This window comes from Bos grunniens, chromosome 14, assembly GCF_055505025.1.
Source record: "Bos grunniens cultivar Pamir isolate PY7600 chromosome 14, Bosgru_T2T1.0, whole genome shotgun sequence".
Lineage (NCBI taxonomy): Eukaryota > Metazoa > Chordata > Mammalia > Artiodactyla > Bovidae > Bos > Bos grunniens.
In genome coordinates this window covers 36,047,973-36,074,780 of record NC_141178.1, presented here as the reverse complement: position 1 = coordinate 36,074,780, position 26,808 = coordinate 36,047,973, and the positions used below count along the sequence as shown (strand labels likewise).

The window sequence follows — 26,808 nt, the reverse complement described above, 5'->3', positions numbered from 1 at the left end:
CTGGTATCTCTAGATATCCTTGGTTGTATGACTGTCACATGACTGTTTTCCTTTCATCTTTTGTCTTACTCTGCAAGGATGTCATATGGCGTTCTCCTCCCTCTCTCTTTTTCCTTGAATTATCAGGACTCTAGTCATCTTGGATTAAGGGTCCAACCTACTCAAGTATGATCTCATTTTAATGAATTTTTATCTTTAACAACCTTATTTCTGAAAAAAGAAATCACATTCTGAAGTGTTGGACTTAGGACTTCAACATCTTTTGGGGGCAACAAATTTCAACCTTCTTTTCCTCTTTCAACACCTACTTGTCCCTCTTCCTTGGTTTAGATGTCACCTGCTCTGGGAAGTCTTCCATGATGATTTTTTGACATTGATGTCACTTTGACATCACAGCTCCCTCATTGTAATACTTCTTAGCATTTCTTATAATCGTTTCTTTATTTTCACTCTCTATTCAACCCTAAGTAACCTGATGTCAGGGATAATTTAGGGTATTTTAGAGATGTTTGTTTTCAAATTATCAGAGGTGTTCCGTTATAGTAATTCGCAGGAATTTATGCATTTTGAGATAACTTGAAATATTGGTACCTGAATCATGTTCATTACCTTTCTTTTCGGGGAGGAAGGAAGTGGTACTTATTTGTAAAAGCTGAAGCTTGATTTAAGTATCACCTGCTGTCTTGAGTTTTTGTCATCGTGGAGGAACACGGTTTCTAAATCCTTGGCTTGAAAGCATATGACTGTCGAGCAGATGTGGCATCCGGTTCTCTCCAGAACCCTTAAGCAGCTTACTGATTCAACAGTTTAAAGACTGTTTACCGGCCATGGTAACATTACTTCTGGTTGCCTGTCTTAATTCATTTTAGATTAATCTGTCTTGTAGACCGAAGGAAAATGAATTGAGTCAGTAACTTCGAGTTATGTAAAATCTGTACAGTGCTAAATAATTGAATGGGGTTTTATGTACAGTCTTGAAATTGGAATGTCAATTTGACACAAATGCTCCAAAACAGAGTGCTAGATGAGTCGAAATGCTCCTCACAAAAAAGCTTTGACGTTTCCGTTCCTGTATCATTCTAGAATGTACCATTGCCCTCCTTCACGGAATATTCAGGGCCTGTTCATTTTCCTTGAGTAAACTTTGGGAAAGGGAAGTTTGCCATGGAGGTCCTTACTCTGGGTTGAGATTTTAGAGTGAAACGTGGAGTATTAGTCACTTCAGTCATGCCCGACTCTCTGTGACCCCATGGACAGTAGCCCGCCAGGCTCCTCTGTCCATGGGATACCCAGGCAAGAATTCTGGAGTGGGTTACCATTTCCTTCTCCAAGGGGTCTTCCTGACCCAGGGATCAAATCCGGGTCTCCTGTATTGCAGGCAGATTCTTTACCATCTGAGCCACCAGGGGAGGTTTTGGGGTGATGGTAGCCAAACTTCAGTGTATTTAAGAATAACCCAAACAGGCTATTTAGGAGGGATGCTTTCCGGGCTGCCCCTGGAAACTGATTTGGTAGACTGTGGTTGGGGCCCAGGAGAGTTCTTTGTAACTACTGGTGGCTCTTCTGCCGATGTTCTCAGACCACATTTTAAAGAAATACTGCTTTAAGGGATACGAGGGGGAGAGTACGGGAACTCTCTAGAAGAAACTCAGGGCAGTTTCCCATCAAATACATTTATCATAACCAAGTGAACCAAAATTTACTTTTTTGTCTGTGGGAAAGGGGATATTTTGTCAAGTCCTCCCAAGCCCCCTGCCCCAACCCCTCCCCCTCCAAGAATAGTTCTGAAGATTTCCCCGGAGACCTGTGGGAGGAAGGCTAAAGTGTCATTTTTCCCAGAAAATATATTTTAATTCTATTACCAATACCCTTGGGGCTACCCTGGTGGCTCAGACAGTAAAGAATCTGCCTGCAGTGCAGGAGACCTGGGCTCAGTCCTTGGATCAGGAAGATCCCCTGGAGAAGGAAATGGCAACCCGCTTCGGTAACTCTTTTCTGGAGAATTCTGTGGGCAGAGGAGAATTCCCCATTTAGTCTATGAGGTCGCAAAGAATTGGACACGACTGAGCGACACACACTCTCACTTTTCACCAATACCCTTAAACCCATTTTACTGTGGGAAAGACTTGAGACCTGAAAAGCAAAGAAAACTAACATTGGTTGAGCACTGCATTGAAGCAGTAGAGATATTAGTAATTATTATCATTATTTCATGAGCCTTATAGAGCAGCCCTGTGAAGTGTTATCGTGGTCATTTACAGATATGGAATGTGAGAGTCAGGTAGTTCAAATAACCTGCCTAGATTACACCTTTAGTTTGTGATCTGACTGGGATTCACACACAGCTCTCTTGAACTCCAGAACCCATGGTCTTGCTACTGCATCAGGCAGATTCAAGATCTTTATGTGGCTTGAATTGCTAGATAATAGGATGGCCAATTAAATTTGAATTTCGGATAAACAGTGAGTATTTTTAGTATGGCCCATAAAGTCATTGAGAGAGACTAAGAAATTAGTGGAACATATTTATACTTTAAAAGAAATATCTGTGGGTGTTGTTATATCAAAAAACACGTTATTTATCTGAGATTCACATTTAATTGTGCATCCTGTGTTTTCGTTAGCTAAATCTGGCAGCTCTGGCTCTGGCTCTGGGTTTCAGGCTGTGGGACCGCCATCTCCTGACTTCTGACTCCAAGTCCATGCCCTCCTCTCTAGGTGCCGCATCCTGTCCTCTGTCACGTGTTCTCCTCTCTTCTCTTTGTGTCTAGTGAACAGCTTATCTACTCTAGTTCCCTCTTCCTAGATTGGTGAAGCCCAGCTCAGGTGGGAGTGAGGTCTGTCTCAAACCAGTAAGCACATAGACATGGCTTTCACTTTCTTCACCCACAGCACGGGTAGCTTCATTTGTTACATTTTAGAGACAAGAGGAAGGACCAGGGTGATTTTAGAGATAAAAATTGGAACCAGAGTCAGGTACCTTTGTAGTGATGATAGAATCAGACCACCAGTCTGCTACATCAGATTTAGGAAAAGGCTTTTATTTGAGGTATAATTAAAGGCAGAGCAATAAAGGTGAGTTTTAAAAAAAAATAGCTCCTGGGGTAAAATTTTTGCCAGAAAAATAATTATTTTTTTTTGGTTAATGTTAGATTGAGTTCTTGTTATTTGGCAGGCAGTTTATATACATCATTCTTACAGGCTGCCCTGTGAGGTAGTAATTATTATCACTCCATTTTAGAGATGTGGAAGCTGATCGAGAATGATGTACGCAGCCCCAGGTATAACAGTGGTGCCATACAGAGCTGGAATTTCAGCCAGCTGTCTCTACCCTAAGTCCTAGTCTTCTTCTTCTTTTTTTTTTTTACTTAATTTTTATTGAAGTATACTTGCTTTACAATGTTGTACTAGTTTCTACTGTACAGCAATGTGAATCAGCCAAATATTTACATATAGTCCCTCTTTTTTGAATTTTCTTCCCATTTAGGTCTCCCCTAGAGTTCCCTGTGTTGTACAGTAGGTTCTCATTAGTTATTGATTTTACACATAGTATCAATTGTGTATGTATGTCAACCCAGTCTCTCGGTTCATCCCTCCCCCTCCCTCCGTATCAATACGTGTGTTCTCTATTTCCTACAGCCTCATTTTTTCCCCCTAAACTTTTAATTTTTAATTGGAGAATAATTGCTTTCCATTATCATGTTGGCTTCTGCAGCACAGCATGAACCAGCCATATGTATGCATACATCCCCTCCCTCCGGAGCCCCCCCCCCACCTGCCCATCTCACTTTTCTAGGTCTTCCCTGAGCTCTCGGCTGAGCTCGCTTTTCTCTGTAGCAGTTTCCCCTCTAACTGTTGTACACATGATGGTGTGTATATTTCAGTACTGCTGTCTCAGTTCATCCCATTCTCTTCTTCCCCTGCTGTGATTGCCCTCTGCTGCCACCAATGCTAGAGATTGCCAACTGGACACAGTCCTTCCACTGCAGACTGCCCTGTCCAGTGGCCTTGTAGGGGACTTCCATGATGGTGCTCCGAATGCAGCGTGCCTGGGTTTGATCCCTGGTCAGGGAACTAGATCTCACATACCATAACTAAGAGTTTATATGCTGCAACTAGAAATCCTGCGTGCCGCAGCTAAGACCCAGTGCAGCCAAAATTAAAAACAAAACAAAACAAGAAGTCGCCTGCTAGGAGTCTGTTCTCTGGGCTCGGAAGGCCCACAGCCCTAAAGCATGCTGTGAGCTCCACACGGGTGCCAGCGGAGGAATCTGGTTGCACGTGCAGGCGCCGGCAACTTTCTCCCTCTAGTTTTCCACATGGTAACTTCCCTGGTGGCTCAGATGGTAAACAGTCTGCCTGCAATGCAGGAGACCTGGGTTCGAGCCCTTGGTCCAGAAGATCCCCTGGAAAAGGGAATGGCTACCCACTTAAGTATTCTTGCCTAGAGAATTCCATGGACAGAGGAGCCTGGCAGTCCATGGGGTCGCAAAGAGTTGGACACAACTGAGCAACTAACACTCGCGCACACAGCTTCCCAGGAGCAGGGTCTTTCCTGAAGTGCCTTCTGTTACTTGTGGCACGTGCGGAGGCCACAGCGACCTCTTCAGGAATTAGACCTTAGCGCAGAGGAAATGCTGTCCTATGTCTTCTGTGTGCGGCGGAAGCTTCCAGCAAGCCTTCTTAATAACTCTTGATGATTGCTGAATTACTTTGAAATTAAAACCAGTATCTGGCACACACTTAAAAAGGTTTCCTGCTTTGAGCGAGAGTTTTTGAAAACTTAGGTCTCTGAATTTTCCTTTATCAGTAAATGACAATGACGCTCTTTAAAGACAAGAAATAATGTTTGTGGTGGCAGTTGTGTGAAGGAGAAATGTGGAGACGGAGAGCCAGTCTTTGAAGTGTGGTACCCGGTGCCCCTCCTGTTGCATCCCTGAGCATCCCCCTCCACACCAGGGCCACCTGTGGCTGATGTTCTCTCGTCCTGTCTGGTACTCTGACGATGACACAGGCCCTCCCTTCCAGAATCATTTACAAAAACAGACTCTTCCCGTTTTCTAAAGTGATTAACGTTTCCTTGAAATAGTGAGATCAGAAGTGCTGTTTGGAATTTATCTAAGTGAATATTAACTGTGTCTTGGAAGCCTGGCAGAGGGGAACCGGGTCCTTTGAAATGCAAACGAAAGTCCTCTGAGCCAGAAAAGGGGACAAAGTGGGAGGTAAGAGAGGCAGAGAGTTTTGGAGTCAGATGAGAAATGGTCACCTTCTACATATCTGATTTGGGGTGAGTTGTTTTAGAGTCTCAGAACCTCAGTTTTCTTAATCTGAAATACCAGTAACACTGATCACAGAGTCCTGGGACTAATATTACACGCGAAAGGCCAGGCAAGCTGACTTAGACCCAGCGCTTGCTCAGTGCTTTTTCCCCGCTCCTCTCCACATCTTCCTAGATGCACAGTGGTAAAGAATCTGCCTGCCAGAGCAGGAGATGTAGGGGCTGTGCGTCCAATCCCTAGGTCAGGAGGATCCCCTGAAGTAAGATATGGCAACCTACTCCAGTATTCTTGCCTGGAGAACCCCCATGGACAGAGGAGCCTGGCGGGCTACGGTCCAGGGGGTCGCAAAGAGTTGGACGCGACTAAGCATGCACAGTGCCTGCCACATCATGCTATGGCGGTGGGAGATGGGTTTTGGTTTGTAGAAATCTCATAGGCAGTTTTATATTTTTATTTTTTAATTTAAAAAAGCAATGCAAATTTATTCTCGTACATTTCTTAGATTTCTGAAGGTCAGAAATCTAAAATCAAAGGCTGTTTCCTCCTGGAGTCTTAAGTGGAGAATCTGTTTCTTTGTATGGTTGGTTGGTTGGTCTCCAAGTCATGTCCGACTCTTGCGACCCCATGGACTGTAGCCTGCCAGGCTCCTCTCTGCCCATGGGATTCTCCAGGCAAGAATACTGGAGTGGGTTGCTGTTTCCTTCTCCAAGGGATCTTCCTGACCCAGGAATCTAACCTGGGTCTCCTGCATTGCAGACAGATTCTTTACCAACTGAGCTATGCTGCTGCTGCTGCTAAGTTGCTTCAGTCATGTCCGACTCTGTGTGACCCCATAGACAGCAGCCCACCAGGCTCTTCTCTCCATGGTATTCTCCAGGCAAGAACACTGGAGTGGGTTGCCATGTCCTTCTCCAATGCAGGAAAGTGAAAAGTGAAAGTGAAGCCGCTCAGTCGTGGCTGACTCTTCCCAACCCCATGGACTGTAGCCTACAAGGCTCCTCCATCCATGGGATTTTCCAGGCAAGAGTACTAGAGTGGGTTGCCATTGCCTTCTCTGACTGAGCTTTGAGGGAAGTCCATTTCTTTCTATAGGCAGTTTTTTAAATGAAAAGAAAAAAAGCTGTTGCCTAATTCCAACTATGCATTCATGGATGTTTCTGTGTCGGCTCTATTCCTGGCACTCTTTAAGCCACTGGGGATAGAGTATGAATGGGACAGGCATGGTTCACGCCCCTCTGCAGTTTAGTAGGCAAGTGAGCAGATGGAGTGTACTTTTAATGTTAGATAGCATCTTGAAGGCAACGCAGGTGGGTAATAGGAATACAAGGGTGTTTGACTGTGGTAGCCAGTGTGGGCTTCTCTGAGGAGGTGACAGTTGAGCGTAACACTTTCTTGCAGTGAGTAGCTGTCATGCTGAAGATGACAAATCGCCACCACTGGACAGGTCAGTCTTTCCCCCACGGTACATAAATTTTTTTTCATGTATCTTTATGGCTCTCACTTGTCCTCACCCCTGCTCTCTCCCTTCCACTGCTGTTATCCTGCTAGCATCATATTACCAGGCAGAATTCAATTACTGCACAGAAATCTCTCATCAATGTGGCTCTTCCATCGAGGTGTTACTGTAAACCTTGGCACCATGAAAGTTGGCTGCGGAAGTAGCTCCTGGCAACAAGAGAAACTGAAGCCTGAGATGCGACAGGGTGAGAAAAAGTGAGATGTGAGCTGAGAGAATTCTTAAAACTTTCATGAGATTCCACAGAGCCTGCTATAATACCTGGGGGCCCCTCTGTTGTTGGTAAGAATTGATGCCTTCAGCCCAAGGTAATGGAAGACTCCTTGTAAATTGGTGTGCTTTGTAAATATACCCCTGATGGCCCTCAGTGCTGATGTTAGGAGTAAACTCCTCTAAGACTTCTCTTTTTAACTAGTGAGATGGATTTGGAGAGGTCAGTGTAACACACTCAGGTAGAATTTACATTGGTTTTGTCAACAGCAGCCCAAGTTGGAATTTTTCCCAGCTGAGGGTCCCTGTTCTGCTTTCCCCTTGTTATTTTGCTGAGATTTGTGGGGAGGTGAAGTGGAGGTTGGGGGAGGGGCAGGGGGGTGGAAAGTAAGCCACCGAGTCTGCAAATATACATGGATCCTGCCAACTCTGACATCCATCTTTTTTTTTCTTTTCCTTTTTTGGATGCAGACCATTTTTAAAGTCTTTATTTGATTTGTTACAATATTGCTTCTGTTTTTGTGTTTTAGTCTTTTGACCTAGAGGCACTTGGAATTCTAGCTCCCCGACCAGGAATTGAACCTGCATCCCCCTGCTGTTGGAAGGTGAAGTCTTAACTACTGGATTGCCAGGGAAGTCCCTGACATCCATCTTCTGACAGGCAGATGAGACACTGAGAGGCAAAGACTGTTCTAACTTGTTTCTCTTACAGCTTCTCCTTCTCAGGGGTTCAGTAGCTCTGAAGCCTATTTGTAACTTCTAGCACTTGACATTCTCATCAGCCTTTCCCTCCTTTTGTTTTGGATTTAATGTGCTCTTGGTGGAGGCAGCTGTGGCCAGTGTTGATACAGACAGTGTGCCTCTGCTGTTGCTGAGCCTGAAAACATTGGCCGGTATCTGGTCATTACTTGCTTTGACCCACTCGCTCGATGTCCTTTTCTTGAACTGCCTTCCGTGGACCAGAGCCACCAATCTCCTATGGCCTCATTTTCCAGTACTGAGAACAGGGACATGTGATCTTGGCCAAGTTTTTAATGTTTCTTCTAGGATTGAGAGGTAATCTGAGAAATATAGCTTGGCTGCCAAGAATTGGGTATTTCCAGGACACTTGGGTGGTTTATGAGAAGAACAAAGAAGAGTTTAGAATCTGGGAGGGGAGATTATTTTCCCAAAGCAGTTGAAGAGTCACTTTCTGCAGAAAGGACTTGCAGACTTCTGAAGTGTGTATGGTGATCTTTGGCCTTTTCCTCCCCCAACGAAGTCCGTGGACACCTCATTTAACATCCCTTCCCCATTTCCTTTTAAATGTCTTGGTAATTCTACTCCTGGAATCTGTGTTACATGTATACTTCCATGGGTATGAGATGACCTGTATACTTAATAATAGTGACACTTGGCGAGCCCTTACCTGATTTCAGGAGCTAAAGATTTTATATATTTCAAACTCATTTCATTCTTAAAACAACTCTTTGAGGTAGGACTAACAGTATCTCCATTTCTAAACAAGACAGTGGAGGCAGGAAGAAATGAAGTAACTTGACTAAAACAAATTTTTTTTTTTACTCTTTTTTGTAACAACAGAAGATTGGAAGCAAGCTATTCACTGTGCCTCAATAAATATGTAACTATGGAATACTGTGTAGTCATAAAAAATGGTATTGAATATTGTCATGTAGTCACATGTAGAAATCTCCATGATATAATAAGTGAAAACACATAACTCTGTATAGAGAGTATAATATGCTACAGTTGTCTGTGGGTTTGATTGGTGGAAAGAGGATGTATTTTTTCTAATATCCAAGAGATGAATGGTGATTATTTATGATGGGAAGGGGCCGGACTGGCAGATGGGAGACACAAGTGGAAAGGAATTTTTTCCCACTAGGGTATTTTTGGAGCCATGTGAATGTATTTTTTATTCACGATTACCTAAATATAGTAATAATAATTTCAGCAATACTATTATGTTGCTCAGTCGCTAAGTCATGTCCAGCTCTTTGCGACCCCATGAACTACAGCACGCCAGGCTTCCCTGTCCTTCACTATCTCCTGAAGTTTGTTCAGACTCATGTCCACTGAGTCGGTGATGCCATCCAACCATCTCATCCTCAGTCGTCCCCTTCTTCTCCTGCTTTCAATCTTTCCCAGCATCAGGGTCTCTTCCAATGAATCAGCTCTTCACATTAGGTGGCCAAAGTGTTGGAGTTTCAGCTTTAGCATCAGCCCGGTTACTATTATGAGCAAAACATAAATGAACTAGCTCACTCCATAGTTAAAAAAACAGCAACAAAAATGACAACCATCATACATGTTTTATGACCCAAGCCCTTGTCATACATGATTTAATTCCACCAGTCCTGGCATGGTAGATGTTATTAGCACCATTGATAGTGGGAAACTGAAGCTTATGGGAAACAGTTGGTGCCTGAAGCCCCAGATCTGACCCGAGGACTGGCTGATTCTAAAGCCCATCGCACTGTTTGCATTTTGTCTCCATTTGGAGCTTTTGCATCTATTAGAAAAGGAACTCGGCACATGAAATTAAACTCATTTGTTCCACTTACAAAAATATATTTTATCAGGTTAATTTGAGGGCTTAGTGATGAGTTAGTGATGCTTTAAAATGTTAAATCTTAAATTATGAGACTCTTTTGCTAGTGTTTTATAAAATGAATGCTTCTCTGAATTATTCGTTTGTCCTTTGAGACTTTATTTTCAAGAGTAAGACTAGGGAGTCCTTTAGTCTGGGATTTCTCTCTATATTGTTTTGGCAAGAGTCAGAATACTGGAAAAATGCTGTTCTAACCTAAGGGCATAGGTGGGCTTTTGATGGTTTACACAACTCTAGGGAATGGGGGGCAAACTTTTCTGTGTATTGATTTCCATGGAGACATTTTCCTTGAGTGCAAGAGTAGTTTTAATCCAGGTTTTCAAAGATATTCAGGATCTCCTGAAGTTGTTTAAGACTGTTATCCTCAGAGGTGCTGCCGTTCTTCTGTAACCTGCAGACAGGTTTTCTGTGTCCATCAAATAATTTAAAAAATTGAATTAATTGCCAACTCTAATAGTTGGGAGATTTCACATAAAATCCTGGATTCAGTGCTGAGGTAGAAAAATTGGAAGACTTGACAGCACTGAGTTTGCAATTCTCTAGGGCAGTAGTCTTCTGGGGGAACCTTTTTTTTTTTTTAATTGTTTTTAATTGAGGTATAGTTGATTTACAATGTTCTGTTAATTTCTGCTGTACAGCAAAGTGACCGAGTATGCACATATATACGTTCTTTTTTGTATTCTCTTCCATATGGTTTACCCAAGGATATTAAGTATAGTTCCTTGTGCTGTGTAGTAGGACCTTGTTCTTTATCCATTCTATATGTAATGGTTTACATCTGTTAACCCCAGACTCACAGTCTATACCCCCTCCCCACCACTGGTAATCTCAACTCTGTTCTCTATGTCTGTGCATCTGGTTTTGTTTTGTGGATACATTCCTTTGTGTGAGACCCATTTAATGGGGTGTGTGCTCTCTATTTTGCCTCAGACCACAAGCTTCAGGGCCAGTTGCAGTCTAAATGGCATTGATTTGACCTGGCAAATGGGTTTTAGTCTCTTTCTTCCCCAAAACAGCTCTTAAAAACAGTGTGGGTCATTCTTCACGGAGGATGAGACTCAGGTTAGAGAATTAAGACTCAAGTTAGAGAACTGAGACTCAGGTTAAATGACACCTGAAGTTGCACACTGATGTGGGTTAGGAGAACATGGATCTTGAACTCAGATCATCAGACTTTCTTCTAGTATTTTCTCCATTGATCCACAGTTATCTCCCATTATTTGTTGCTGTTATTTTGTTAATTTGACAATGACAGCATTACTAACAATAGGTAAAGTGTTGTATCCATTTTACAGATGAACAAACCAGAACTTAGTACAACTCTGAGAAAGGAAGGTAATGTCCCAGAAGGGCAGGCCTGGTATTTGGTCCCAAGTTTTCTGAATCCAGACTTCATATGCACTTTTAGTTGTAGGGACTTACAAACTACAGAGATCTATATGAATTCTGAGATTCTCTAAAGCCAAGATGTTAATGATTTTAACATGTTTGATTCCAAACAGAAGCAGGAAAGGTGCTTCATTGTTTCAGAACTGGTGGAAAGTTCCTGGGGTTAATCAGACCACAACTTGTAAAAGACTCCTTCCTTGCAAGGCAGGGACTGGTCTGGGATGTAGTACATGGCTAACAAGGAGAGAGGTGAAGAGGGATAACAAACTGCTTTCCAGAGTCCTATAATCTTTAATAAGGAACCTAGCTGTATATACCTGAAAGGATTTAAGCACCTTTATAAAGGCTATACCTCAATAAGTACCTGTTAACGTTATTTTAACTGTGTTCTTTCCTATAGCCTAAAAGGGATGGTATGTTGTGTCAGTGAGAAGTGGCTGCTTGAGGGAGATGGGTTATAAACCATTGTATGGAGCTATTTGGAGCATATATATCAGTGCTCTGTATTAGTCACTAAATTTGCAAGGTGGAGGTTCTCTACCACAAATGAAGAAATGTAGGGTGTGCTGTTTTCCTGGGTGCTTCTTTATTGGTTGACGAGTTCGCACTCAACCTGTAGTCTTCAGTCATACATAATACAGAAGAAAAGGTGCAGGGAGAGCCAGAATCTCTGAAGACTAGTAGGTCTATTAGGTCCTGGGCTCAGGACCAGCCTGTCTCGTTTAAATTCTGGCTCTGTCACTTTAAGAAGATGAACAAGGATGTGTGCTGTTTTCCTGGATTCCACATATATGCATTGATATCCGATATTTGTGTTTCTCTTTCTGACTGACTTCACTCTGTGTGACAGTCTCTTGGTCCATCCATGTCTCTGCAAATGGAACAATTTTGTTTCTTTTTATGACTGAGTAATATTCCCTTATATGTATGTACCCCATCTTTTTTCTTTATCCATTTGTCTATCGATGGACATTTAGGTTGCTTCCAGGTCCTGGCAGTTGTAAATAGTGTTGAACCTATTTGCGAAACAGAGATACAGACATAGAGAACAAATGTGTGGACACCAGCGGGAGGGAAAGGGGCGTGGGTTGAATAGGGAGATTGCAAGTGACATAGAAACACTGCTGCTGCTGCTGCTAAGTCGCTTCAGTCGTGTCCGACTCTGTGCGACCCCGGAGATGGCAGCCCACCAGGCTCCCCTGTCCCTGGGATTCTCCAGGCAAGAACACTGGAGTGGGTTGCCATTTCCTTCTCCAGTGCATGAAAGTGAAAAGGGAAAATGAAGTTGCTCAGTCGTGTCCGACTCTTCGCGACCCCATGGAATGCAGCCTACCAGGCTCCTCTGTCCATGGGGTTTTCCAGGCAAGAGCACTGGAGTGGGGTGCCAGTATCCAATGGATATAATGAGAACCTGCTGCCACGTAGCACAGGGAACTCTGCTCAGTGTTACCTGGAAGCCTGAATGGGAGGGGAGTTTGGGAGAGAATGGATACAGGCATATTTATGGCTGAGTCCCTTTGCTGTGTTCCTGAAACTGTCACAGCATTGTTAATTGGCTATACTCCAATATAAGAGAAAAAGGTTCTTAAAAAAAAAGATACCTGCCTATAGAGTTTGTTACTTGTGTTTACTGCTTTGATTGTCAAGTGCTTGAGTATACCAGACAGTTCTCCGTTTTTCATCCCTACTCCCCAGTTTTCTCTCTGAAATAGAAGTTTGTTAACGTGGCTAAAGTTAGCCAATATGAGTAGTGGATTCTATACTAGCAGCAGTAGTGATAGAGGAATGTAATTATGCAGATACTGTTGTTTTACAAGGAAAAAAAGAGCAGTTTGCTGCTTTTTTGAATCTCAGACATTTTTGATCTCCAACCTTCATTATATTGAGTTGACTAAAATGTTCCTTTGGGTTTTTCCGTAGCATCTTACGGAAAAAGTCAAATAAACTTTTTGGCCCACCCAATACATTTGGGCTTAGTGAAACGTGTCTGTAGAACTTTGGTTTATGTGGTTATAACCATCAGTGTTCACCATGTTGAAAATGGGAGCCTTAAAAATTGTTAAGTACCTGTTTGTCAATTCATCTACAGTAGACAGCAGTGATGAACACAGTACCTTTTAACACGATTAGGGTCTTGGTATATTGTGAAAATAACTGACTTCATGAATACCCTGAGGGAGAGCTGCTGACCTAAAGTATCAGTTTGTCTCAGAACATGAAATAATAAAGGATAACACTTGGAAGGTGAAATTCATTTGTTTTGCTTAGAATGACCGAGCTTGTAAAAAAAAAAAAAGAAAGAAAGAAAGAAAAAGAAACAATAAAATGTATTAAAATCAAGAAAATTCCGTTCAAAAAAAATCCTAATTCTATCATTTACCAGTTTGTGTGACTTTAGATCATTCATTTATTTGGCCACTTACTGCCTTGGTTTTCTCCTCTGTAAAACCAAGAGAACAAAAAATTCATATGCCTTGGAATTATTGTGAAGTCCAGTGAGTTATCTCTAAAGAAGACTTAGGACAGAATCTGGCACATGCTAAGTAGAGCGTGGGTATTGGCGGCAGTTGCTGCTTTTATCACTGTTGAGATGCTGCTTCCTGTGTTGCTCTGTTGTGGCAGAAGGAGCTTGGGATCTAGAGCTAAAGAAATTGGTGGGCACAGATGCTGGGAATGGGCACCCTCTGGGGCTCCTTTCCTGAGCCTTCACATGAGGGCATTAGACTAAGTCCTAAGAGTCTGCCTAGCTGCACACAAGTCTGGGATGCCCTTCCATGACAAACAGTTTTATTCAGTACCTGGTGGTCTGTGAGGTTGGGACAGCCATGTGCGCACAGAGCCCTAGTTTTCAAAAGATGGCTGACTTTGGGGAGAACCATAGGCTCTGACTTTGAGCTTTGACTATACCACTCCAACTCTAGGATCTTACACAGATCTCTTCTGTTTGAGGGCTTTGTCTCCTCCCTGCCATGTAAAAGTGGGATAATAATACCATTTTCCAGGGTCTGTGTCAGGAATGAATAGTGGTGTTTGGTGAAGGTCCTGCAGAGTGTAGTGGCCTGGTGCTCAGGAAATGGCAACAGCTCTGAGTATCGTGATGAATGAAAAATTCTGGCCTCAGATCCTGTAAATCAAAGTACCCTAATTCCTTAAATCACCCACGTCTCTGAAGACCAATAAATACTGTGGATTGCGTATTACATGGAGAATGTGGGTGAACTAATTGCATCCAGGCAAGGGGGTGACTTGCTTGAGATTGAGTCAAAAGGAATTTCCTGGGTTTGTGACGTAAGGGAAGCCCACAGCCACGGTGGTGGTCAGAGTAGTCAGGAACTGAAACCCCAGGTGCCAGAATCAAGAGGAGTGATTACAAGTGGCTGTAAAAGTGATGGAGGGAGGGGGTGATGGACCGAGTCCAACTGGACATCTACACTGTGATCTGCGTTCAGTTTCCTTCCTTTAATGGCTGAAAAATTTAGAGGTCAGTGCTCCTTCCTCCCCCAGCCAAGAACAGTTTCATTTTTCGCTTTAGTTCTGTCCACCCTATCTTTTCTTGCCTCTATTTGCCAATTTATTCAATAAATACTTGTTTCACTTCTACTATGTACCAGGTCCTGAAGATGCAATAGTAAAACACACATATACACACATACAAAATGTACACACGCACACACATATATATACACACATGTGTTCTCCAGTCCCTCCCTTTGCACAGTTTATGTTCTAGTTGAAGAAAATAGAAGATTTCTTTTAAAAAGTGTTTAGTAAAAGATAGAGTTTGTTCTGTTAGGACTGTTGTGTGTTTTTCTTTTTGTTTGTTTTTGCCTCTGCTATTTAGGGAGTTGACTGTTTCATTTCTTCCTCCTTAACCCATCTTCTGATCCTCTTCTCTAGGATATGCTAAACTCCCAGTCTTTAGTCTGTAGACTTGGGGCTTTGGGTGTGTATAGATCAGATCACCTTCTTTGTGTGTATAGATTCTTGGTCAGTCTCTCTCTCTCTCTTCCTCTCCTCTCCTCTCCTCTCCCTCTCCCCTCCTGGAAGATAGTAATCTAACTCCAACATCCATGATACAATGACTTGCCAAGTGCTCTATTTCTGGCTACAGTTACTAAGGAATTGTAAGAAGGCACTGGAAAATGGCACTTGGCCTCTGCTTAGCTTTTATTCAGATTGGCTGTTTTCCAAGCCCCAGAAGATCAATGATGCATGTAGTGCAAAAGGGCAGCTGCAGGGTCAGGGCATATTTATTGCTTGCTGGGGCATGTTATTGACCAATAAGAAGTTAAACAGTGCCTGGCTATACCGGTTAAGATGTTGCCTCTGAGCCGGGAAGACAAGAGATCACGTCAGGCTACTTCTGTTTACACGGACAGGTGTGCAAATGGACTCGATGCCTGTAGTGCTAGGCATTCCTGTGTCTACTAGAATTTTAGCTGGTTTGGTCCTGGTAGAAAGAACACATTCATGATGCTGAGCCTCTTTGGACCCAGTTATCCTCAAGGTGGATAGGGACTGATCACTTTGAAACCTCTGTTGGGACACCCAGGCTCTCTGCAGGTACCAGTTCATGTTTCCTGATGCTGAGCTACCTCTTCTGTCCTTCTGTCTGTCCCTATGTGTTTATCCATCTATCTGACATCTATTTGTGTATCATCTATCTACATCTCTATCACTTCTGTAACACTTCTATCATCTATCTTTATACTGTACAAACCTATTTATAATTTTCTCTCTTTTGAAACTGTCTTTTGGCATTGAATGAGGGACAGACAGGAGATTCTGGTAACTGATAAATACAAACACACTTTGCATGTGCTTAGATGCATAAGGAACTCCAGAGGTGCTTTATTCAGGAAAAAAAAATCCAACTCTGTTTTTATACACACACACACACACACACATATATGCACACACTATATATGTATTAAAGAAATATGTAGTGAAAATCTCCTTTTAGCTTTATGTTCTTTCTGAAGCTCAGCGCTGGGGTTTATGTTCTGGCTGTGAAAAAAAAATTTTTATGAAATTTATAAAGAATATTTCTTCTCCTTTTTCTTCCTAGATGTCAAAAGTACTATTTGGGTGAAGTATTGACTGAGGAAGGAGAGGCTGGAGCAAGGAAAACAGCAAGAATCCAGATTAAAAGGCCCTAAAGAGTAACAGCTAGTGTTCCCCTGTCTCCCCACCCTGTCATGAGATAGTTGTTTCACTTTGGTTCTTTGAACAAAATAATATTGAGGATTAGGCTTGTGTGAGCCTCACAACATTTGAGACTCCTGTGTTTTTCTAACCACCTGCCTTAGAGTGAAACATTTTAGCATGTTAAGGATGTGTTTTGCGTGTAGAAGAGTTAATCAGTAAATGGTATTAGAAGTACAAGAGTATCTAAAACTAAAGCACAGATATATTTTGGATTCTGTTGTTTAATCACGTTTGATGAATCTGCAAGAATGGTAAGTAGTGTGTATCTGAATTAAGAAGGGTTGTTGGGGTGGGGGTGCCTGCCCCCTGTTGTGCAGCTCTCATCTTTATGTGATCAACATGTAGTAGTTAAATTGTGGAGCATCTCCTATCAATTAGACTTCGCTGGTGGCTCAGATGGTGAAGAATCCACCTGCGATGCAGGAGACCTGGGTTGGATCCCTGGTTTGGGAAGATCCCCTGGAGAAGGGAAAGGCTACTTAATCCAGTATTCTGGCCTGGAGAATTCCATGGACTGTATAGTCTGTGGGGTCGCAAAGAGTCAGACATGACTGACTTTCACTTTCACTTTCCTAATAATTTATCCAGAATCATCCCTCTTATAACTGCGAATCAGATATTGACTTGTTTGGTGGTTGAGCCTGATTTGACTATATTTTCAGTGTTTCAGGTTGTGGGAACCGTTTTGTGCAGAATCTGGTTGTTTTCAGTGCTAGAGTTTGGGGTTTCATTGTGTACCAGTAATTCTGGGAAACACTAAAGTAGACCAACCAACTTTTAAAATGATGGTACTGTTTGATTACTGTTGACTTTTCACAGTCTCCTTTAAAATCTGTGTGGCGGCCTCTCCTTCTGGAATTTCGGAAAGGTTGAGGAGGAAGTGAATGGCTATTTCCCCCAGACCTGCTGTGTCCCGGGCATTGTCTTATATGAGACAGACATGCCCTTCTTTCGAAAGGTAAGGAAGCCTTGGGCCTTTACCTTTGTTTTACAAGTGAAGAGAGAGGTGAGCAGATAAGGGCAGGGCCACCCAGTTAGGGAGGAGTGGAGCTGGGACCCTAACATTGTGCTTGACTTCTGTGCCTATAATCTTTCTGCTTCCGTTTCTTGAAAATGGGCTCATTCGGACTCCTTTGGGGTTTCACCACTTGGCCTTTTGGTAAGAAGGGCTTGGAAGCCCTCACCCATGTTCAGCTGTCTCGTATCTGTGTGAAGGGCATGGAGCGCTTGCATATTTGTTGTTTTTGTTTGCAGGATCAGCCTCATTCTACCAACAGGAATAAACTCCCTCCCTAAAAATGCCGGATTTACCATATGCATGAATGGCAATGGATTCTTGCTCTCAAAGTACATGTTTGCAGAAGCACAGGAGTGCCAGTCACAAGAGGAGGCTATGGGGAGGGGCTGCGGAGGCAGGATGATGTCACTGGTGAGGCAGGGTCCTGCAAGCTCTTTGGAGAGCAGAGGCGAGCCCTGGTGAAACAGAGCATTGTATTAAAGCACAGGCCAACGAGGTGGGAGACGGAGAGTGACAAACACCCATCTCGGCCAACAGTTGCTTATTAGCTTGTTAAGAGAATAGCTTATTATTTCTTTTCAAGAGCTATATGAGGAGGCCAAACTCAGAAATAATCAAGAGTGAGCTTTACCCAGCAGGGCATCTCAGGACAGCAGTGTGTGTGTCATTTGAACTGCCTTCTGGAATAATTCCACCTTGACAGTGTGCAAAATGGCCTGGGAAAGGCTTGGAGAGGGAAACTGAGGCAGGAGGTGAGATTCCATACAACTTGGGGAGGCTCACTGATGAGAGCCTACATTTTAGGGATTTCCTTGCGTGGAAGGAAGAGAATAGCTGTTAACTGAATTTTAAAAATTTTAAGTTTGGATCTTGAGGATCGCTATGTGAGGAAGGCCTAAGTTTTCTGTGGAAAAGAGCTGAACGAGTATAGAACTGTGGGTTAAATGGTACTTCCTGCACATTTTGTTTTGTGACCTTGGATCCCATGTGATCACACAAGCCACTAAGAATGTCAGGGAAATAGCATCAGGCTGGGATGGCCATATTCACAGATTGGCCAGTGTGTGGGTTTGGGTGAAAACCTGAGCTCCTGATCTTGTTACCTGTCAGCGTTCTCACCTGATCCTCAGGTTGTGTGCTCTGCTTCCCTAATCTCTGGTAAAAACAATCTGGACAGTTGATGAATCCAGTGACCTTCCAAGCAAGCAATTTTTCTTTTTATAAACTTGGCACCTGAAGGAAATGGGTTTTGTAATTTTGTGGCTTCATCTGCATTGGGATATTAATGGAACAGAAATTGTGCTTATTAACTTATAAAAAATAATCAGAATAATCTAATCTGAGCTAATGCTTTCAGACAAAGGCCAGAATAGGCTGTTTACTGTTCTCTGCCTCTACCAAATGATAGAAAACATGTATATCAGTTCAGCCAGTTGATTTGCTTTAATTGTTCTTGATCGCTTTCCCAAAGCAATTTCTGTTTGAGGTAATGGCATTAACCCCTTGTCTTTTAGTCAGTTATAAGGGGTTGCCTCACTATGGCTCAGACCCTTAACTGGAAAAATTTATCAAACCTATATTAATGAATATGGCTTTATTGTATCTGTGCATTTATAATAAATTGCAAAACCTTCTCGAACAAAAGTAGGGGTGGAAACCTACATACATATCTTTCAGTGTATCCTGTGTTGCTCAGTTGTGTCTGACTCTCTGCAACCCATGGACTACTCTGTCCACAGGATTCTTAAGGCAAAAATATTGGAGTCGGCTGCCATTTCCTTCTCCAGGGGATCTTCCCAACCTAGGGGTCAAACCTGGGTCTCTGCATTGCAGGCAGACTCTTTACCATCTGAGCTACCAGGGAAGCCTTCAGTGTATCCTAGTTGGTCATATTGGGAGGAAAATTAGCCCTTCCCATGGTGACTTGAAAGGAAAAAAAAGCGGGGTGGGGGGTGGGGGAGTGGCCACTATACATACCAGGAAGGGCCAGTGCCTAAATCCAGGCTGTAACTTGGAGAGCCAATTGAAGGCATTTCACCTTCTCTCTCAGTGTGTGCAAGAGCAGGATAAGACCACAGAGAAGTGTTCCACAGTGCAACTGGTGTTCTCCTGGTCTGCAGCCAGAAGAGGTACTGGTGGAAATTTTAGCTGCTTCTCGTATAAAATGTTAACTGCTCTGCTCAGCACAAGCTGAGAGTCAGTGACAGGTACTGAGTGTTCAGTTGTGTTACAATAAGTCATTTCCATAATGACTGTTGGCTCCTTACCTGTTACTCTCTGCTTCCCCCTTTACAATTCTGCATTAAGGAATGTAGGTGTAATGGAGTTTTGCGAAGGGTCTCAGAAGTTCTAATAAGAAAGACTGTTCTTCCAGTTACTATGACTGCATCACAAATGACTCCAAAATTTACTGGCATAAACAGCCGTTTATTATGCTGACAGATTCTGTGGGTCAAGCATTAAGACAAGGCAGAGCAGAGATGACTTGTCTTTGTTTTTTGATGTATGGGGCCTCAGCTGAAGAGCTCAAATGCTGGGGCTGGAATCATCTGAAACAATGCTGTCTAAGAGAACTCCCCACGGTGATACAAAGATTCTGTATCTGCACTGTCCAATATAGCAGTCACTAGCCACTCACCACTGTCGAGCACCCGAAATATGGCGAGTGCAATATGGAATTAAACTTTTTATTTAGTTAATTTGGATATAAATAGCTGCTAGTGGCTGGCTTGTGGCTACCATATTGGACAGTACAAATCTAAAGACTTGTTTTCATAGCTAGGTATAGATACGTACTATCCAATATGGTAGCCATGAGCCACTAGTTAAAATTTAGTTGGGCCTGTTTCCAATGGAATAGCTCTTTGTGACTGCTCCTTGTGGCCTGCTCCTCCTCATCACATGGCAGCTGGGTTCCAAGGGTGAGGTTCTTGAGAGGAGCCAAGGAACTGACCTACCACTGGAGTGGACAGTGTTGCTTCCACCATATTATATGCATCGAGGCACTTACGAAGTCCCATCCCATTCAAGAGGAGGGGCAAAAGACTTAATTTATTGATGACAAGTGGTAAGCTTCTGGAAGAGCGTTGGGACTGGAAACATTGCTGTAGTTATTTCTCGAAAGTGTCGTTCTGCCACTGGTGCTCTGGGTACCCAGTCTGTTCACTCATTTATTCATGCAGCAGACTTTGAGCACTTACCCTGTTACCTGCATTACATGTTTTAGGGGGAATAGCAATTGAAAGTAGTGAAGCTTATAACAGAGTGGACAGGGTGAGTGGGGAAGGCACTCAGGTATTTCCAAGGCAGTGTGAAATGTGCCGTGATAATATGTAGAAAGTAGAGACGATTTGTTGAGACACATAGGAGTCTGTTTGAAGAAGCCACATGGAAACTGTATTTTAAGGTCATTCGAGAGGGACTTCCCTGGTGGTCCAGTGCTTAAGACTGCATGCTTCCACTACAGGCGGGTGTGGGTTCAATCCCAGGTTGGGGAAATAAAATCCCGCATGCCATGCAATGTGGGCCCCCCCCCAAAAAAAAATTATGCCAGACTGACTAAGGAGTGTGCCAGAGAGGGACCAGTAATTTAGGCAAAAGGACAAGCTTATTGAGAATCAGGCAAAAAGCTAGGCTTTTCCTAGAGATGTCTCAACACTGAGAGCTTGGTCAAGAAGGAAGACTGTAGAGTTGCCCTGCCAACCACATCCTTCACTTCCCTTGTGTGTGTCCCCATCCACACTCTGTATATTGAGAACCAGCTGCACACCCAGTGGGTCACCAAACCGGAAAAATCCATAGCCCACGGGGATATCATTGATGAATTACCAACAAGTTGCCTGTCAGCAGGAAACATGGATTGGATTAGAGAGTCCTCATACCATGCCAGCTTTTCTAAAGAAGGTCTGGCTCTGAGAGAGAGGAACAAAGATGCCTGAACACATGGTCAGCATTGAAAGCAAATATTGATTGGCCCCTGCTGGGGGAGCCGAGCTAGAATGGGTTAGAGTCTGATGTTAGAAATACTGGGGCGTGGAAAACTATTAATTGTGCTGATTGACCAAAATAAAAGCTCCACCTATTTTTAAGATCTCAAAAATGAGGGGGAGATATTTGAGTGGGTGGAAGGGCAAAAGGGGTGGTTAGAACCGAAGCCCTGGGCAAAGGCACTTTCTCTGAGTTGGCCTCTGTTACTCTGGCCACAGGTCCTGGATATCCTTTTCTATCTCGTGTTCTGCATGGTGATTCTCTGGACCTGAGTGTGTTCCTTAACGCGGTGCAGAATTCACTTAATTGAGTATGAATGTCCAAACAGCTGATGTTCAGCGGTGTTCAGATTTGGGATTCAGACCGTCTGCTGGGTGTTATTAAACTGGTAGAAAAATGCTCTGGCTGTATCAGATTGCATCTGACTGTCGACTGGGTTAGAAATATCTCCGTTCACTAGCAGATGTACGAAACACTGGAAAGTGAGCCTTTTCTTTAGCAGATTAGACTAGCCAGCTCCATGGATCCAGATTGACTAAAATAGCTTGTTGCTCCAGGGATAAGGCTAGCTGGGCTCAGTTCATTCCTTTAAAGTCTGATCTTGAGTTTTTTAATTGAAGATTTTCAAAACCTGCTCCTTTACTTTGAAACCTATCCTGTGTTTGTCTTCTAGAGTAGCATTCTCCAGTAGAACTTTCTGCAATGAAAATGGTCTAAATGTGCATGGTAACCATTAGCCACATGCGGATATGGAATACTTGAAATGTGGTTAGTGCAACTGAGGAGCTCAGTTTTAAATTTTATTTAGTTTCAGTGTAAACAGCTACATGGGGCTAGCGGCCACCCCAATAGGCAACACAATCATGGGTGTCTGTTTTTAGAAATGGTATTTGCTGCTGTGATCATGAAAGCTTTGCTAAGTTTCTAGTTTTTAAAAAATAATTTTATTTATTTATTTTTGGCTGTGCTGGGTCTTTGTTGCATCTCGGGCCTTCTCTAGTTGTGGAGCATGGGGGCTACTCTCTAGTCGCAGCACCCGGGTTTCTCACTGCGGTGGCTTCTCTTGTTGCGGAGCACGGACTCTAGGGCATGCAGGCTTCAGCAGCTGTCGCACGTAGGCTCAGTAGTTGTGGCTCCTGGACTCTAGAGCCCAGGCTCAGTGGTTGTGCTGCACAGGCTTAGTTGCTCCAAGACATCTGGGCTCTTCCCAGGTCATGGATTGAACCCATGTCTCCTGCATTGGCAGGTGGATTCTTTACCACTGAGCCATGGGAAGTCTGACTTTCTAGTTTTTGAGCAGTATCTTAAATCATGAGTCCAGTCTTTCCTCTAGCAGCAATCTGTGGAAAGAAGCATCAGCTGAGGTGGGTGGGTGGTCATTAGCAGATGGAAGGCTTGGGATGAGGATGGAAGTTTAAAAGGGTCACTGAGTCAGTCACGACACTCATTTTCCCTCTGGCTTCTCTGAGAGAGAACCAGGGTATTGCTAGTGGATTCAGTAGCCAAAGAAATTTGGGGAAAGCCAGGTTAATTGCAATCACACAGATTCTTTCTCAGCCTTAAATATGCTAATATGGATTGTGAGTTTCCAGATCAGGTTTCAGGGCCAGTATATTTGATCCCCTTTTCTCTTTCTGGTGTTTTCTGTGAAATGCTTTGGGAAATGATGGTTTAAGCCATGACACTTTCTGCCACGAGAGCTGATAAACTTAGTGTCTGTTACAGGCAGTGAGGGCTTCCCAGGTGGCACTAGTGGTAAAGAACCCACCTGACAATGCAGGAGATGTAAGAGACATGGGTTTGACCCCAGGGTGAGAAAGATCCCCAGAGGAGGGCACAGCAACCCGCTCCCGTATTCTTGCCTGGAGAATACCGTGGACAGAGGAGCCTGGTGGGCTATGGTCCATAGAGTCACCAAGAGTCAGACATGACTGAAGTGACTTAGCATGCACTCACAGGCAGTGAATCTATCCATCCCTCTTTAGGATTTCTGCAGAGAGCTGGATTCTGCATTTGTGCTGTGAGTCTGGTCGTTCAGTCATTCCTTCGCTGTGTGTGCATTGTCTGTTAGCTCAAGTCTGGAAACATCTGGGCTGGGCTGGCTAGATTGCACGCCCTACAGGCCAAAGGCTCAGGTGTCTGCTGCGGATAATTTCAACTTCTTGAGCCCTGGGTTTTAACAGCTAGCGCCACAGGCCTGAGTGTAGCTTTTTCTTTTCTTTCCTAGAAAAGGGTGAGACTTTTTAACCCTCACATTACTGAGCCCTTGCTGCTGACTTTCTGAGTGGTCAGGATTAGTTCTTGTAGTTGGAGAAATGCTGGTGCTTCCTGTTTCAGTAATTATTCTCTTTGCTCTCTCCTTGTATAGACTTGCATATGAATGCATACATACTTCTCTCTATTTTTTTTTAATAACTTGATCAGCCTGCAGCAGACAAATCCAGCAGATCATAGCACCCTATTTATTTAATCATGTGAGTTACTAAAGGAAGGAAAAGGCAGGAAGTATGAAAATGAAAGAGAAATATTTTCTCCCCTTCCTCTTTTGCCTCCCCTTCTCTTTAAAAAATTGTCCACCGAGTTATCTGCAGAAAACATCTGTCTTCCCAAGAATAAATGCAATTTCGTTTCTGATCTCGGCGGGTCCCCCTCTGGTTGGAGGGAAGAGTTTTTGCCATGTGACAGAAGTGAAATCAGCAAGATGCTGTCTGTTGGGAAGTTGAAACACTGAGCTTTATGAGATGGCAGTCCAGTGGGAAGAAGTGGTGTTTTTCTGCTTGACAGCAGCACCGTGGTGGGATAAAGAATTCTGGGAAGAAGAGGTTCACAGATCACCAGGTCTACAGATGTCTGTCCCCTTGTCCTTCCAGGCTCACTGTTGTGGCAGTCCCACCACCTTGGAGTGAGGACCATCTCTGCTTCCTCTGTGTTAGTGGTTTTCTGGCTTGTACTGATGATCTTGTCAGGAGACAAAGGGTCTGCAGCATAGGTGACTGAGAGTGTCATCTGTAGCCCTGCAGGGAATAGGATGCTCCGAAGGCCTGAGGAGAAACGCGTGGTTAGTGCGTGAAGCCTGGAAGCCTCCTCTTTGTTAACAAGATTCATGGGTGTCTGAAGAGTGACATCATCAAGGCCAGGGGAAGATTTGGGGTCAAGCCTTTGTAGTCTATATCCATCTACTGAAAACAATTTTTTTTTTTTTTTTGAGTTAGCAGAAAAGGGGAGGTCTCACTGGGGCTGATTTGAACCAATATTTGCTCTCCCTAATTATGTAGCCAGAGCAGCTCTCCTGAGTGTTTAATGCACACCTTCGTATTGACAATAGCATAAGGAAGAGTTTATCACGTGTTTGGGAGGCTTGTGAAGGTGGGGCAGTGATTCTTCTTTGCACTTCCGTAAGACTTTCCTTCCTGGGAGACCTCAGCAAGGTTTACCTCAGCGGCTGATCACGGAGCAAAGTGAGGAGACGAAACTCCAGAGAAGGGTGGAGCCACTCAGGGCAGCCACCAACATGTTTTATAGGTGAGACACTTGTCTTGGCCAAAAGTTTTGTGCCAGCCACCATCCTTTCTTTCTGAGTAGGAGTAACAAGCAAGTCAGAGCTTACAGCTTCTTCCTGTTAATGGGTCTGTGAGTGTCATGTCGGTAGGGTGGTGGGCAGGCTGGGCTATTGACCCTGATGGTGGTCTTCTGGCTCAGTCCCTCCTCTGTGATGGGCCAGACCATCTCTTTATTAGACTCAAGATTTAGTGAGTGTTACTAAGAGAATACTTGAAGAACTTGTCTGCATGTTGAAGACACTGGGGTCTAGGGTAACTGAGTTCGAAACCTTCCTTCATCCTGTATTTGGACTTTGGGAAGATTGTTTTACTTCTTGGTGCCTTGGTCTTGCCATCTGTAAAGTAGGCATAATAAACACTATTCACACATGCTTGGACTGACTTTTAGAGAATGTACAAGTCTAGCTCTAGAGCTGGGGTGGATGCTTGTGTTGGAGCTGCTGCTGCTGCTAAGTCACTTCAGTCCTGTCCAACTCTGTGCGACCCCATAGACGGAAGCCCACCAGGCTCCCCCGTCCCTGGGATTCTCCAGGCAAGAACACTGGAGTGGGTTGCCATTTCCTTCTCCAATGCATGAAAGTGAAAAAGTCGCTCAGTCGTGTCCAACTCTTAGCGACCCCATGGACTAAAGCCTACCAGGCTCCTCCATCCATGGGATTTTCCAGGCAAGAGTACTGGATTGGGGTGCCATTGCCTTCTCCATGTGTTGGAGCAGTGGATATTAATTCTGACAACACCTGTAGAGCCTTTCAACACCTGAGGGCCAGCTTCATTTTGCAGGTTGGATAACATTGGCTTCTAAAATCATTTCCTGAAATTTTTCTCCGTGCCATTCATTGCATCCAGAACAACTCAAACTGGTTCACTCAGGAGTCATGGTCTCCCCACAAAATTAGAGAAAAAAGGGGGGTTGTGACTAATACAAGGAAAGCGATGAATACTTTGCTATACACCTGAAACTAACACAAAATTTCAGTCAATTATGCATGTGTGCATGCTCCATTGTGGTTGACTCTTTGTGACCCCATGGACTGTAGCCCACCCGTACCCTCTGTCCATGGAATTTTCCAGGCAAGAATACTGGAGTGGGTTGTCATTCCCTACTCCAGGGGATCTTCCCTACCCAGGGATCGAATCTGCATCTCCTGTTCAATGGGTGGATTCTTTACCATTGGGCCACCTGGGAAGCCCATTGATCAACTATACAACAACATAAAATAAAAACATTTTTTAAAAGTTCTTTCAAAAACAAAAAAAGGGAAGGCAATGAAGCACGTGAATATGGCCAAGATTTCTAGGATAGTAGTTCCCAGCTTTCTCAGCACCTGAGACTGGTTTCATGAGAGAAATTTTTCTGTGGACCAGGGGGATGGTTTCGGGATGATTCAGGGGCGTTACATTTATTGTGCACTTTATTTCTCATCTTATGCTACCATTGATCTGACAGAAGGTTCTGGTCCCCGGCTTGGAGATTTTTCATCTTATGCTACCATTGATCTGACAGGAGGTTCTGGTCCCTGGCTTGGAGGTCAGGGACCCTGCTCTAGGAAATCAGGTTGTGGGCAGTGAAGATACGAGTGGAACCTCTCTCCTCCAGAACTGGGTCTGTAAACCTAACTTGAGTTCATCCACCTCCCTATTGGGAACTAGCTGCTGGAATTGCTGCCATGACTTCTGAGCCTTTTGTTGTCGGGGAAAGCATATATTTAGGTGAAGATGTATAACACTCACTTTCTGGGAGGCTGGAATGTATCAAGATGTCTCCTCTGCTGAGGAGTCTGCTTTTCCTGCTCCAACTGTTTTGGTTAAATCTGGTTACGTGGATGCTGTGCCCAGCCGTCAGGCAGTCTCAGTTCTCTGGAATTTGTTTAAAATAAAGTCAGTTGTTTCTTACCTGTTGTCTTGAAACAGAATTGTTCTGGTCTTCATTGTTACCATCTCCAAGGTCAGGAAAGGATATCGTTCTCTACAGAGAGACCGGGAGACTCCACTTGGTTTCCAAGGGTCCTTTGATTTAATTTCCCCCTGTG

The 26,808-nt window shown here is 43.6% G+C and overlaps 1 protein-coding gene and 1 long non-coding RNA gene across 6 annotated transcripts in view; one reads left to right on the top strand and one right to left on the bottom strand.

Moving 5' to 3' along the window:
- Nucleotides 1–26,808, top strand: part of EXT1 (exostosin glycosyltransferase 1) — a 314,140-nt gene that overhangs the window by 100,208 nt on the left and 187,124 nt on the right. Inside the window, exons 1-2 of one of the 5 annotated variants that reach the window (XM_086336355.1) lie at nt 15,380–15,568; nt 16,074–16,464. The exons of the other annotated variants lie outside the window; for them this stretch is intronic. The gene's annotated coding sequence lies outside the window, so the exon portion shown is untranslated. Of the gene's footprint in view, nt 1–15,379; nt 15,569–16,073; nt 16,465–26,808 lie in introns of those variants that run through there. 5 annotated transcript variants of the gene reach the window in all.
- On the bottom strand, nt 17,253–26,792 carry LOC147359271 (uncharacterized). Its single transcript, XR_015140668.1, has 2 exons — nt 26,673–26,792; nt 17,253–25,113 (listed from the first exon to the last, which is right to left on the bottom strand). It is a non-coding gene; the product is annotated as an uncharacterized LOC147359271 (long non-coding RNA).